The sequence below is a fragment of the Pongo pygmaeus genome, chromosome 6 (genome assembly GCF_028885625.2).
Source record: "Pongo pygmaeus isolate AG05252 chromosome 6, NHGRI_mPonPyg2-v2.0_pri, whole genome shotgun sequence".
Classification (NCBI taxonomy): domain Eukaryota; kingdom Metazoa; phylum Chordata; class Mammalia; order Primates; family Hominidae; genus Pongo; species Pongo pygmaeus.
In genome coordinates, this window is record NC_072379.2 from 116,526,831 (window position 1) to 116,542,364 (window position 15,534).

The following is a 15,534-nucleotide window of genomic DNA, read 5'->3' on the forward strand; positions in this document are numbered from 1 at the left end:
GCCAAATGTTGCTAAGAGAAATTACACATGTATACATATGTAACTTACCTGCACATTGCACACATGTACCATAGAACCTAAAGTATAATAATCATAATAATAATAATAATAATAAAAGAAAAAAAGAAAAAGAAAAAAAAATAAATAAATAAAAAAAAAAGAGAAATTACAGATCTAAATGAATGGAGAAATGTACTACAATTATGGGTTGGAAGACTCCACTTTACTAAGATGTCAGTTCTCACAAAATTAGTCTATAGATTCAGTGAAATTTTGATCCCTGCAAACTTTTGGAGAAGCCAAACTGCCTTTAATTTTTTTTTTGTAGGGAAGCCCAAAGGATCTAGACTAGCCAAACAATTTAGATAAAGCAAACAAAGCTGGAAGACTAACAGCTCCTGAATTTAAGGCTAACTATTAAAACAATAGTCATCGTTTACCTAAAATTGTAATACAGGTAAGACTAATCCATGATGAAAAAATCAGAATAGTGCTCAGCAGTTTCCTGAGTTGGGGGAGGGACTTATTGGGGAGGTACTGCAGGAACCTTTTTATGTGGTGATGGAAATATTCTATATCTTGTTGGTGGGGTGGGGGATGCACAGATTACCCACATGTATGCATTTTCAAAACTCATTAAGTTTTAGATTTAAGATATGTGAACTGTACTTCCTGTAAACTTTTCCTTAAGAATCTGTAAACTAATTTTGAATTCCAGGTTTTCATTTTGGCTTTATACAGCGGTATGAGTAAGTAATTCTGAAACTACTCTGTGTGTTCCTCGCTTCAGTAAATAAGTAAATATACTGAAGTACAGTGAAAATCGGGTTTCTCACTGGTGGAAAAAAGGAGTCATAAATAGAAAAAGGACTGGCATATACTCTATGGCTTGGAATTAGATTCAGGAATGTCAGTGTCAGTATACTGACAGCTTGATACATAGACAGACAAGATATATAGCTATGTTTTGTGTACATATGAATATAATAAATATATGTAATTTCCTAGCTCCAGATTTGTTGCTAAGTACCATCTCCCATTAAATAGGAAACAGTGCTCCTGGAAGAAATACCTAATTCTAAGCATTGGGTTAAAGAAAACACAAAATGAGCCTGGAGTATCTTGCTGCAAGTGCTCAAAAATGATGAGAATATATAGAAGGAGCCAGCTTAAGACGGCTCCCAGTGGCCAAATCTGGGACAGATAGTGATGGTAAGTTTCGAACTCATCAAATAGGCATTCATGACTCCATACTGATGTAATAAACAAGTAAACAGGGTAGAAAGAAAAGCTTTTCCTTACAGTAGAATGCCACATAAAAAATGCAGAAGGAATAATGGGGTTGGAAAATCATCAGTGGATTCTAAAACTAGCAGGTGAACATTTAATGAATAAGATATTTAAAGAATATCAACATATTTCTCCACAAATTAGTTACTAACACAAAAGGAACAATAACAACTAAATAGTGACGAAAACATGCAAAAGCTGAATAAAATCATCAGGAAACATTAGACAAACTTGAATTGAGTGACATTTTACAAAATACCTAGCCCATGCTCTTCAGAAATATCAAGGTAAATAAAGCAAAGACAGATTGAAGAACTGTTGCAGCTTAAAGGAGACTAAAGAGAAATAACAATTAAATGCAATGCCTGATCTTGAATTGGGAAAATAATTGCTACAAAGACCATTATTGGAACAACTGGGGGGAAATGAATATGTGGATTAGAAAAAATGCTGTCTCAATGATAAATTTCCTGATTTTAAAAAACTGTATGGTGATTATGTAAGAGATTGTCCCTATTCTTAGTAAATATACATCAAAATATTTAGGAGTAAAAAAGCATACGTCTTTAATTTATTCTCTAATGGTTTGGAAAAAAATATCTGTGTGTGTGTGCTCACACATGCATGTGTGTAAAGGAGAAGGAAAAAATAAAGCAGATTAGATAAAATATAAACAACTGTGAATCTGGGTAAAGAATGCTGATACCGTACTATTCTTGCAACTTTTCTGTAAGGTTCAAATTATATCAAAATTAAAAGTTTGGAAAATGTAAGTGGCACTACAATAGAGGGAAATTACAATTATGTAAGAAACAGATACGGTAATCACTTGGATATGAGGAAGGATTTCTTTTAAAAGCCTCAAAATAGTCATATGCAGAAGAGCAAAACTGCATCTACACCTTTCAACATACACAAAAAATAACTCAAGATGGATCAAATATTTAAACATAACATCTCAAACTATAAAAATCCTAGAAGAAAATCTAGGAAATACCATTCTAGACTTCAGCATTGGCCAAAAAAAAAAAAAAAAAAAAGTTATGGCTAAGACCTCGAAAGCAAAAATGGGACCTAATTAAACTAAAAAGCTTCTACATGACCAAAGAAACACTCAATGAGTAAACACTCTAAAGAATAAGAGAAAATATTCATAAACTATGCATCTGACAAAGGTCTAACATCCAGAATCTACAAATAACTTAAATCAACAAGGAAAATGCAAATAACCCAATTAAAAAGGTGGGCAAAGACATGAACAGACATTTCTCAAAAGAAGATATACGAGTAGTCAACAAACATGAAACAATGCTCTATATATCACTAATATCAGAGAAATGCAAATCAAAACCACAATGAGATACCACTTCAAACCAGTCAAAATGGCTATTACTAAAAAGTCAAAAAATAATAGATGCTGAAGAGGCTGTGGAGAAAAGAGGACACTTACACACTGTCGGTAGAAATGTAAATTAGTTCAGCCACTGTGGAAAGCAGTTTGGAGATTTCTCAAAGAACTTAGACATACCATCCAACCCAGCAAACCCATTACTAGGTATATACCCAAAGGAAGATACATTGTTCTACCAAAAAGACACGTGCATGCCTATGTTTATCTCAGCACTATTCACAATCAGCAAAGACATGAAGTCAACCTAGGTGCCCATCAACAGTGAACTGGATAAAGAAAATGTGGTACATACATACTATGGAATACTACACAGCCACCTAAAAGAATGAAATCATGTCCTTTACAGCAGCATGGATGCAGATAGAGGCCATTGTTCTAAGTGAACTAATGCAAGAACAGAAAACCAAATACCATAAGTTCTCACTTGTAAGTGGAAGCTAAACATTGGGTACACATAAAAAGATAGGAACAATAGATGCTGAGGACTCCAAAAGAAGGGAAAGGGGAAAGGACTGAAAAACTACCTATTGGGTACTATGCTTACTACTTGGGTGACAGGATCAATCATACCCCAAACCTCAGCATCACACAATATGCCAATGTGAACCTGCACATGTTCCCCCTAAATCTAAAATAAAATTGAAATTATTTTTTAAAAAGCTTCAAAATAAAGTTTAAAAATGAAAAGAAAGACCAAGGAAGAATGACTTTTTTATGTATTAAGGGAGTTGTGACTCATCCAAAAAGGTGTGTCTGGAACCCATCAAGAGACATAAGTAAAGAGAGGGTGAGAATCAGATTGTAGAGAAGAATGCACCAGGAGACTTACAGAGTTAAAGCATTACCCCAGGAAACCAGAAAAGGCTACTGCAGGGAGAAGAGAGCCAATAATATTCTTGAAGAAATGGGTACCAAATGGCATTGAAGAAGGAACTATATTTTGTCATTAAAAAAAGGTAAATATATGTAAATCATGATGCATGATTTTTAATAATTTCGTATGGCAGATTAATACTTGAATAACTGCTTTTTGATGTTCAAACGCCTGGCCTTTATTTATTTATTTATTTATTTATTTATTTATTTATTTATGAATGAATGAATGAATGAGATACGGTCTTGCTGTTGCCCAGACCGGAGTGTAGTGGGGCGATCTCAGCTCACTGCAACCTCTGCCTCCTGGGTTCGAGAGATTCTTTTGCCTCAGCCTCCTGAGTAGCTAAGACTACAGGTATACGAGATCATACCTGGCTAATTTTTGTATTTTCAGTAGAGACGGGGTTTCACTACGTTGGCTAGGCTGGCCTCAACCTCCTGATCTCAAGTGATCCACCTGCCTCAGTCTCCCAAACTGCTGGGATTACAAGTGTGAGCCACTGCACCCAGCCAAGCCTGGCTTCAATTTTAATAAATGTTATAAGCCAGTAAGTTTCTCAAACCACTAGTGTATACAACAAACATTTTTTTTTCTGGTGATCATATGCCTTTTGAATCTTATGTACTATGAAAACCACAACATCACAGACATGGTATTTCTACCAAACATGCAAAAGCTGATCAAACTGTGATCAAACTGAAAAGTCCTAACTCACTATTATAAATTTCATATATGACTATTCACAATAGCAAAGACATGGAATCAACCCAAATGCCCATCAGTGACAGACTGGATAAAGAAAATGTGGTACATATACACCATGGGATACTATAAGGCTATACAAAGGAACAAGATCACATACTTTGCAGGGACATGGAAGGAGCTGGAAGCTATTATTCTCAGCAAACTAACATAGGAACAGAAAACCAAACACTGCATGTTCTCACTTATAAGTGGGAGCTGAACAATGTCAACACATAGACACAGGGAGGGGCACAACACACACTGGGGCCTGTTGGGGCATGGCGGGGGTACAGCATCAGGAAGGATAGCTAATGCAGGCTGACCTTAATGCCGATGTGATGGGTTGACAGGTGAAGCAAACCACCATGGCACATGTTTACCTATGGGACAAACCTGCATGTCTTGCACATGTGCCCTGGAACTTAAAATAAAAAATTTCCTGCATGTTCATTCTCCATGATACGTAGAAAAATGACCCATTTAAAGCAAAATCTTTTCTGTGGCCTCTGTTCTTGATTGCTTCATTCTTTATTAATACATTTTGAATGCCTTTTGAATACCTGACCTTCATGTTTTTAGCTCTTTTTGAAGCATGAACTAGATCAATCATACATTTAATAAGGGTTTTAGAGCTGGTCTTTTGATCCAATATCATATAGGCATTTTTTCCCTCTAAACTTTGGGATATTCTCTTGATTGTAGAGTTATGGGGGAATACATGTGTTAAAATCTGTGTCTCTCAATCTTAAGTGGCTTGAGGGAATGACATAAAAATCACAAAGAATCCATAGTATTAAGGATTTTCAACTTTTCTAGCAGTCAGGAAGAAATACAGTACATATAGGAAGGCTGAGAAGCAGGAGATCTGAGTTCTGCCACCGAGTGGCTATAGGAAAGTCGCCCTCACACAGCAGTTAAGTATGTGGACTCTGAAGGCAGACTGCTTGTCTTCAAGCCAATAGGCACAGCTGTTCAACTTCTCTGTGACCTTAATTTACTTATGCTTAAAATGCAATAATAATAGCCTCTACTGTATGTAATAACACTATCCTAAGGATCAAATGAGTTGATTTAATAGGACATGGCATACACTGTGAGCTCATTACATCTCAGGGGAATCCCTTAAGCTCTCTGAATTTAATCATATAATTTTGAAACCTCCTGTCATTATCACCATCAAGAGTCGTTGACTCTTTCCTATATTTTTTCCTATCATCAATAAAGTAGTTTCCAGTAACAGATTTTTAAAAAAATTGTTCAGGTCAGTATAACAGCAGTGAATGTGCACTTGTTTAAATTTGAGTCATCTTGGTATTAATTTGTTCACACATTATCACAAGCAATGTCTTAAAGAACTTTTGAAGAGAAAATATCTAAACTGTGTACAAGGAACCACACTAGAAACTACGAAGGATATGAAAATCCATAAATTCCACTTATTTGATTGTAGGACTACACAAATTTTAAAGAGATGATCAGATGGCAGGACCACATACTAAGTTAAAAAGGAACCACAGTATACATAAATTATGGAGTTCCAGGTGACTTTGTTATGTTATTGTTGAATTTATATCTCCTTCAAACCACTTTCAAGTAGGGGCTGAGGGAAACTTTGCATGGAGCAGTAACACCAAACTCTTTTGCAAAAAGCAGTGGATTGTGTGGAAGAGCTCAGAAGAATGAACACAGCTTCACTGGTAGTGAGAAAGTGGGTGTGCTCCAAGAATAGCACCCAAACTGGAAGCTATGAATGAAGAGGCACCAAGCACATGGTTTTATAGAATGAAAGGGAAAACTATGTAGGTGGGAGCAAAGCAGCGATGTAAAGGCAATTAGTTCTAATTCAAAGTGGAAAACTGAGAGGAAAGCAATTACGGCCATTTATAAATTGAGAAAGCAGAGTGCATATCTGCCACACCACAAAATATTCTTACGACATTTAACCATACTCTTGATTGCTCTCCCAAAATCTTTTAAGGCTCATTGCATCCCTGTCCTCTTCTCTCCCTGGGCACTCCAACCCATCTGCTCAATCTGGTAAACAAATACATAACAACAAGATATATTAAGAGATCTTTTCATTTTTTTTCCTTTCATTTTTAATTTCAAAGGGGCTGTGGCTAACATTCAGTGATCTGGGCTATACAGTTCTCATCTGCCCCTCCCTCTTAATCTAGAATCTAGAGTTTCAAGAGTGGGAAGGCAAGCCCTGGAAACAGAGGTTTGGCTCATTTCTTTCTTTTTTCCTTTTTTTTTTTTTTGAGACAGAGTCTCACTCTGTTGCCCAGGCTGGAGTGTAATGGTGCGATCTCGGCTCACTGCGAGCTCTGCCTCCCGGGGTCAAGTGATTCTCTTCCCTCAGCCTCCTGAGTAGCTGGGATTACAGGCGCATGCCACCACACCCGACTAAGTTTTGTATTTTTAGTAGACACGGGGTTTCACCATGTTGGTCAGGCTGGTCTTGAATTCCTGACCTCGTGATCCACCCACCTGGACCTCCCAAAGTGCTGGGATTACAGGGGTGAGCCACCATGCCCGGCTGGCTCATTTCTATTTACACAGATCAGGCAAACTGCTCTCTCCTTGAAATTTCTACTCAGAACCACAGATCTCAATCTCCAACTCCCCCTTGACAAAGGCTCTGCAATGCTCCTGGGGAATCAAAATGCATTTTGTAATGTAACAATGCAACAAAAAAGACTCAGGAATGAGCTAAATAATCTTTCATGTGCAAAATGTCCTAAATCCTCTCCTGACAATTTTATTACATATGATTCTCTACCATGTTATTACTGAATGAAAGTCTAAAAAGCAATTTAAAATGAAAATACATTTATATATGTGGTAAGCAATATATAATGAAGCAGACAGCATGGAATAAAAATGGCAGAATAAAGTACAATTGTAAGAAGAAATGGGCATATGAAATCAAGGAAACAAAACAAATATTTTGTTCTTTTCTGACTCATTTCCATTTCTTCGGTTGTCTAGCACTGGAAACGCCTTCCTATGTTAGGAGGATCCTCTACTTTATGATTCTCCCCTGTAGAAGCTAAATATGTCCAGTAGTTGCTTTCCTGGTCTTCTGTGTAGTCTAAGCTTGGCTAATGATATGCACCTGTCTTAGGCTTCAAATAGGAAATGAGTGATACAAAAAAGAAGGACCTGGGGAGGGACCACTCAGAATTTGGAGCAGTGAGGGCACTGGTGCTGTCTGGCACCAACAGGGTGAAAAGCAAGCTGCAGCATCCATTTCTCATCAGCAGAAGCATCTCCTGCTGCAGACTAGCTCTGCAGAGGGTACTTGTTTGTGATGCTGGCTGGGAAGAGCTAGTCCTCTAGGCTTTGCTAGCCATGCTGAACCATGATGTAAGCCAACTATTTCTATAAACCAGTCAACAAATGCCCTTTCTGCCTTCTCAATGAACATTGGCTTCACCAGCTCAAAACTAAGAATCCTGTCTGAGGCATCTATTGTCATGCAACTCACCTATTTATATTGAGCTGCCACGTAGAAGGAGCTGTATCTAATACACACAGTTATTTTTAGTTTTTTCACTGGTGAAAAGAATTGCTCCTCCTCTGAATTTCCTGGTTATTATTTTGGCTACACCGATTCAAAGTTCTGATCAAATTAAAAGGTCTTTCCTTCTTCAGGGCTAGAATTTATACTTCCTGAATGTGAAGAAAATGTTTGAAAATATATAGATTTCCTCCCTACTGTTCAAAGAAATCAGAATGGAAATTCTATTAAAAGATGATAGACAAGATTATTAAAAAAAAAAACAAAAAAACCTCCAAATATAATTCCACCCTGGGTTACTGGCTCAAAATGGGAAGTGGATTACTGGAGGCAAAGTTCCCCATGATGATTACTCATTAGCTTATTCAAAGTGGCTTCAGAGCCTCAGTCCATTTGCCAAATTGACTCTTGCCCAAATTTCCCTGGCACACAAATTACCAAACAGTTAACCCGCCTATTCGTAGTCGCAGCAGAAGCCAACGCATGAATGAGCACGGACCCTGTTCTCCTGCCCTGAGAGGCAAACCAGAGCAGCGCTCAGGCCAAGTGTCTTAGAATTACCAAAGAGATATGCCCGATGTCAGATAATAAATACTTGAATCATAGATAATGGAGCCTTTGCTTTTCCAGACATTTGCTCTGGCAGTGATTTAAAGAACTGAACTCATTTAAAATAATGGATTTTTTTCCTTATGGCTTTTAGATGTCTAAAGCTGCAATTTACTCTACATGCGAGGGAATTGAAGACATTTGGTTAAAATATTTGCTTTCAGAGGACTAAAGGTGACAGGTAATTTTGTTGTTAAAGAGATGACTTTGGTGTTTCTGCTTTCATCAGCTGATACGGTATTTTCTTTTTAAGACACAGGGTAAGAGTACAAATTATAACTCTTCTCATACACTATAATCTACTAAAATATAATATTTTTTAAGGACAAAATGTAGCACTCCCTGTCAGAGAAACCCTTCACTAAGACGACACAGCCAATGAACTTGGCTATAAAGGACTCCTGTATTCCCATTATACATGGGAGACACACCACTGGCTCATTTTATATTAGCCTCTCAGGACCCATAGGACAGAAACAATTTCCTTTCACTATCAGCCAGGTTGGAAATGACCCAGTCATTCAGAAACAAACAGGATGTAAGTTGATTTAAAAAAAAATCAGCTAGATAATAAAATCTTTGATCCAAATAGAAGTGTTCTTTTTCTCTCCTAAAAGAGAAATGAGTTTTGTTAAAGGCAGAACAGAAGTAAAATTTTAGGAAAGTATTTTTTATATATTCAATGACAACAAAATGTTTTAATTTTTTATAACGCAGTATAAAGTCCAGCAGAAATAATTTATTATGAAATAACTCATTTGACACATTACAGGCATAAATGCAATGTATCCCATCCAAGAAATACAAATGAGTTTCAGTGACATCAGCTGAAATTCATTAGCTCTTGTGTATGTGGTTTGTGGGGAGTTTTGAAAACCTCCAGATATCTTAGTGGTTGTCTGCAGGGCTTTGTAGAGTCCAGAGTAAAATTCTGATTTTGCCTGACATCTATGGAAAGCCTTCTATTTTTCTTTTACTCAGTGCTTTAGTTTTCTACCATGCAAAATACTGAGAAAAATGTTTCCTTTTATGCAGCACCTACACCAGAACACTGACATTTATATGTTAATGTAAAGATGAAATTTCAGGGAAAAGACACACATGAAATGACAATATGTATCATAAATATTTATAAGTATAGTGCATTCAGGTTAACCATCAACTAGGTGTTACATATGAGATATTAGAAGTTCTCTGAATAGGCCAAATAAAAGAAACATTTTAATTTATGCTTTAATAATAATGGTGGAGAGAACATATTAGTTTTAATTTTAATCAAACCACACAGCATGAGCTTCTAGCTTTCTCACTCTCTTTTCTAATAAAAGGCATTGATAGTCTTGGCAGCATATCAGAAGGGCAAAATTTAAATTTCTATTTCCTTATGGCTGATCATCACAAGTTTTCACTGAACTTTGTACTCTTTGAAGCAGATACTCAAGTGAAAGGAATATGTGTGTGGTGGTGGGGGAGGGGGAGAGGAGGAGGAGGTTGCTTTAAATGAAACACATGTGAGCAGGAGGCTTGAGGTCTGCAGCTGACACAGCTATCACACCCCAGAGGTGAGTCTGACACTAACCAGGACTTTAAGATGACACATTGTGAGACTGGATATACCATGCAAACGTGAATTCCATTTTCTTCATGTTATTTTCATTTCCCCCTGCCAAAAATAAGAAATAGTAAAATAATTTCTAATTGCAAATAACTATTTTAGACAGAAGCTGGATACAGTAAGTTGGGATGTTACCATATGATCAGAGAGTCCTGGTTGCATCACTGGATTAACCTACCTAGCAGCTAAGCATGTTTTCTAGAAGGCACTAGGAAGTCCAAAAACATACAGAGAGAGAGATTTTAAAGAAAGTATCAGAGGGCAGCCAGGATGGCCAAATACGAACAGCTCCAGTCTACAGCTCCCAGCGTGAGCGATGCAGAAGACGGGTGATTTCTGCATTTCCATCTGAGCTTTGAAGAGAGCAGTGGTTCTCCCAGCACGCAGCTGGAGATCTGAGAACGGGCAGACTGCCTCAAGTGGGTCCCTGACCCCTGACGCCCAAGCAGCCTAACTGGGAGGCACCCCCCAGTAGGGGCAGACTGACACCTCACACGGTCGGGTACTCCTCTGAGACAAAACTTCCAGAGGAACGATCAGACAGCAGCATTCGTGGTTCACGAAAATCTGCTGTTCTGCAGCCATCGCTGTGGATACCCAGGCAAACAGAGTCTGGAGTGGACCTCTAGCAAACTCCAACAGACCTGCAGCTGAGGGTCCTGTCTGTTAGAAGGAAAACTAACAAACAGAAAGGACATCCACACCAAAAACCCATCTGTACATCACCATCATCAAAGACCAAAATAGATAAAACCACAAAGATGGGGAAAAAACAGAGCAGAAAAACTGGAAACTCTAAAAAGCAGAGTGCCTCTCCTCCTCCAAAGGAACGCAGTTCCTCACCAGCAACAGAACAAAGGTGGACGGAGAATGACTTTGACGAGCTGAGAGAAGAAGGCTTCAGATGATCAAACTACTCCGAGCTACAGGAGGAAACTCAAACCAAAGGCAAAGAAGTTAAAAACTTTGAAAAAACTTTAGATGAATGTATAACTAGAATAGCCAATACAGAGAAGTGCTTAAAGGAGCTGATGGAGCTGAAAGCCAAGGCTCAAGAACTACGTGAAGAATGCAGAAGTCTCAGGAGCCATGTGATCAACTGGAAGAAAGGGTATCAGTGATGGAAGATGAAATGAATGAAATGAAGCAAGAAGGGAAGTTTTGAGAAAAAAGAATAAAAAGAAATGAACAAAGCCTCCAAGAAATATGGGACTATGTGAAAAGACCAAATCTGCATCGATTGGTGTAACTGAAAGTGACAGGGAGAATGGAACCGAGTTGGAAAACACTCTGCAGGATATAATCCAGGAGAACTTTCCCAACCTAGCAAGGCAGGCCAACATTCAAATTCAGGAAACACAGAGAATGCCACAAAGATACTCCTCAAGAAGAGCAACTCCAAGACATAATTGTCAGATTCACCAAAGTGGAAATGAAGGAAAAAAATATTAAGGGCAGCCAGAGAGAAAGGTCTGGTTACCACAAAGGGAAGCCCATCAGACTAACAGCAGATCTCTGGGCAGAAACTCTACAAGCCAGAAGAGAGTGGGGGCCAATATTCAACATTCTTAAAGAAAAGAATTTTCAACCTAGAATTTCATATCCAGCCAAACTAAGCTTCATAAGTGAAGGAGAAATAAAATACTTTACAGATAAGCAAATGCTGAGAGATTTTGTCACCACCAGGCCTGCCCTAAAAGAGCTCCTGAAGGAAGCGCTAAACATGGAAAGGAACAACCGATACCAGCCATTGCAAAATCATGCCAAATTGTAAAGACCATCGAGGCTAGGAAGAAACTGCATCAACTAATGAGCAAAATAACCAGCTAACATCATAATGACAGGATCAAATTCACACATAACAATATTAACTGTAAGTGTAAATGGACTAAATGCTCCAATTAAAAGACACAGACTGGCAAATTGGATAAAGACTCAAGACCCATCAGTGTGCTGTATTCAGGAAACTCATCTCACGTGCAGAGACACACATAGGCTCAAATTAAAAGGAAGGAGGAAGATCTACCAAGCAAATGGAAAACAAAAAAAGGCAGGGGTTGCAATCCTAGTCTCTGATAAAACAGACTTTAAACCAACAAAGATCAAAAGAGACAAAGAAGGCCATTATGTAATGGTAAAGGGATCACTTCAACAAGAAGAGCTAACTATCCTAAATATATATGCACCCAATACAGGAGCACCCAGATTCATAAAGCAAGTCCTGAGTGACCTACAAAGAGACTTAGACTCCCACACAATAATAATGGGAGGCTTTAACACCCCACTGTCAACATTAGACAGATCAACGAGACAGAAAGTTAACAAGGATACCCAGGAATTGAACTCAGCTCTGCACCAAGCAGACCTAATAGACATCTACAGAACTCTCCACCCCAAATCAACAGAATATACATTTTTTTCAGCACCACACCACACCTATTCCAAAATTGACCATATACTTGGAAGTAAAGCTCTCCTTAGCATATGTAAAAGGTCAGACATTATAACACACTGTCTCTCAGATCACAATGCAATAAAACCAGAACTCAGGATTAAGAAACTCACTGAAAACCGCTCAACTACATGGAAACTGAACAACCTGCTCCTGAATGACTACTGGGTACATAACGAAATAAAGGCAGAAATAAAGATGTTCTTTGAAACCAACGAGAACAAAGACACAACATATCAGAATCTCTGGGACACATTCAAAGCAGTGTGTAGAGGGAAATTTATAGCACTAAATGCCCACAAGAGAAAGCAGGAAAGATCCAAAATTGACACCCTAACATCACAATTAAAAGAACTAGAAAAGCAAGAGCAAACACATTCAAAAGCTAGCAGAAGGCAAGAAATAACTAAAATCAGAGCAGAACTGAAGGTAATAGAGACACAAAAAACCCTTCAAAAAATTAATGAATCCAGGAGCTGGTTTTTTGAAAGGATCAACAAAATTGATAGACCACTAGCAAGACTAATAAAGAAAAAAAGAGAAGAATCAAACAGACGCAATAAAAAATGATAAAGGGGATATCACCACCGATCCCACAGAAATACAAACTACCATCAGAGAATACTACAAACACCTCTACACAAATAAACTAGAAAATCTAGAAGAAATGGATAAATTCCTCAACACATACACCCTCCCAAGACTAAATCAGGAAGAAGTTGAATCTCTGAATAGACCAATAACAGGCTCTGAAACTGTGGCAATAATCAATAGCTTACCAACCAAAAAGAGTCCAGGACCAAGTGGATTCACAGCCGAATTCTACCAGAGGTACAAGGAGCAACTGGTACCATTCCTTCTGAAACTATTCCAATCAACAGAAAAAGAGGGAATCCTCCCTAACTTATTTTATGAGGCCAGCATCATCCTGATACCAAAGCCAGGCAGAGACACAACCAAAAAAGAGAATCTTAGACCAATATCCTTGATGAACATTGATGCAAAAATCCTCAATAAAATACCAGCAAACCGAATCCACCAGCACATCAAAAAGTTTATCCACCATGTTTCCAAGTGGGCTTCATCCCTGGGATGCAAGGCTAGTTCAATATATGCAAATCAATAAATGCAATCCAGCATATAAATAGAACCAAAGACAAAAACCACATGATTATCTCAATAGATGCAGAAAAGGCCTTTGACAAAATTCAACAACGCTTCATGCTAAAAACTCTCAATAAATTAGGTATTGATGGGACGTATCTCAAAATAATAAGAGCTATCTATGACAAACCCACAGCCAATATCATATTGAATGGGCAAAAACTGGAAGCATTCCCTTTGAAAACTGGCACAAGACAGGGATGCCCTCTCTCACCACTCCTATTCAACATAGTGTTGGAAGTTCTGGCCAGGGCAATTAGTCAGGAGAAGGAAATAAAGGGTATTCAATTAGGAAAAGAGGAAGTCAAATTGTCCCTGTTTGCAGATGACATGATTGTATATCTAGAAAACCCCATTGTCTCAGCCCAAAATCTCCTTAAGCTGATAAGCAACTTCAGCAAAGTCTCAGGATACAAAATCAATGTACAAAAATCACAAGCATTCTTATACACCAATAACAGACAAACAGAGAGCCAAATCATGAGTGAACTCCCATTCACAATTGCTTCAAACAGAATAAAATACCTAGGAATCCAACTTACAAGGGATGTGAAAGACCTCTTCAAGGAGAACTACAAACCACTGCTCAGTGAAATAAAAGAGGATACAAAGAAATGGAAGAACATTCCATGCTCATGGGTAGGAAGAATCAATATCGTGAAAATGGCCATACTGCCCAAGGTAATTTATAGATTCAGTGCCACCCCATCAACCTACCAATGACTTTCTTCACAGAATTGGAAAAAACTACTTTAAAGTTCATATGGAACCAAAAAAGAGCCCGCATCGCCAAGTCAATCCTAAGCCAAAAGAACAAAGCTGGAGGCATCTCGCTACCTGACTTCAAACTATACTACAAGGCTACAGTAACCAAAACAGCATGGTACTGGTACCAAAACAGAGATATAGATCAATGGAACAGAAGAGAGCCCTCAGAAATAACGCCACATATCTACAACTATCTGATCTTTGACAAACCTGAGAAAAGCAAGCAATGGGGAAAGGATTCCCTATTTAATAAATGGTGCTGGGAAAACTGGCTAGCCATATGTAGAAAGCTGAAACTGGATCCCTTCCTTACACCTTATACAAAAATCAATTCAAGATGGATTAAAGACTTAAACGTTAGACCTAAAACTATAAAAATCCTAGAAGAAAACCTAGGCATTACCATTCAGGACATAGGCATGGGCAAGGACTTCATGTCTAAAACACCAAAAGCAATGGCAACAAAAGCCAAAATTGACAAATGGGATCTAATTAAACTAAAGAGCTTCTGCACAGCAAAAGAAACTACCATCAGAGTGAACAGGCAACCTACAAAATGGGAGAAAATTTTCACAACCTACTCATCTGACAAAGGGCTAACATCCAGAATCTACAAAGAACTCCAACAAATTTACAAGAAAAAAACAAACAACCCCATCAAAAAGTGGGCAAAGGACATGAACAGACACTTCTCAAAAGAAGACATTTATGCAGCCAAAAAACACATGAAAAAATGCTCATCATCACTGGCCATCAGAGAAATGCAAATCAAAACCGCAATGAGATACCATCCCATACCAGTTAGAATGGCAATCATTACAAAGTCAGGAAACAACAGGTGCTGGAGAGGATGTGGAGAAATAGGAACACTTTTACACTGTTGGTGGGACTGTAAAATAGTTCAACCCTTGTGGAAGTCGGTGTGGCGATTCCTCAGGGATCTAGAACTAGAAATTCCATTTGACCCAGCCATCCCATGACTGGGTATATACCCAAAGGACTATAAATCATGCTGTTATAAAGACACATGCACACGTATGTTTATTGCGGCTCTATTCACAATAGCAAAGACTTGGAACCA

General features: G+C 38.1%; 1 protein-coding gene across 3 annotated transcripts in view; it reads right to left on the bottom strand.

The window, feature by feature from the left end:
- The window catches only part of CTTNBP2 (cortactin binding protein 2), a 175,017-nt gene that overhangs the window by 95,972 nt on the left and 63,511 nt on the right, over positions 1-15,534 (bottom strand). The gene's annotated exons all lie outside the window — the stretch shown is intronic.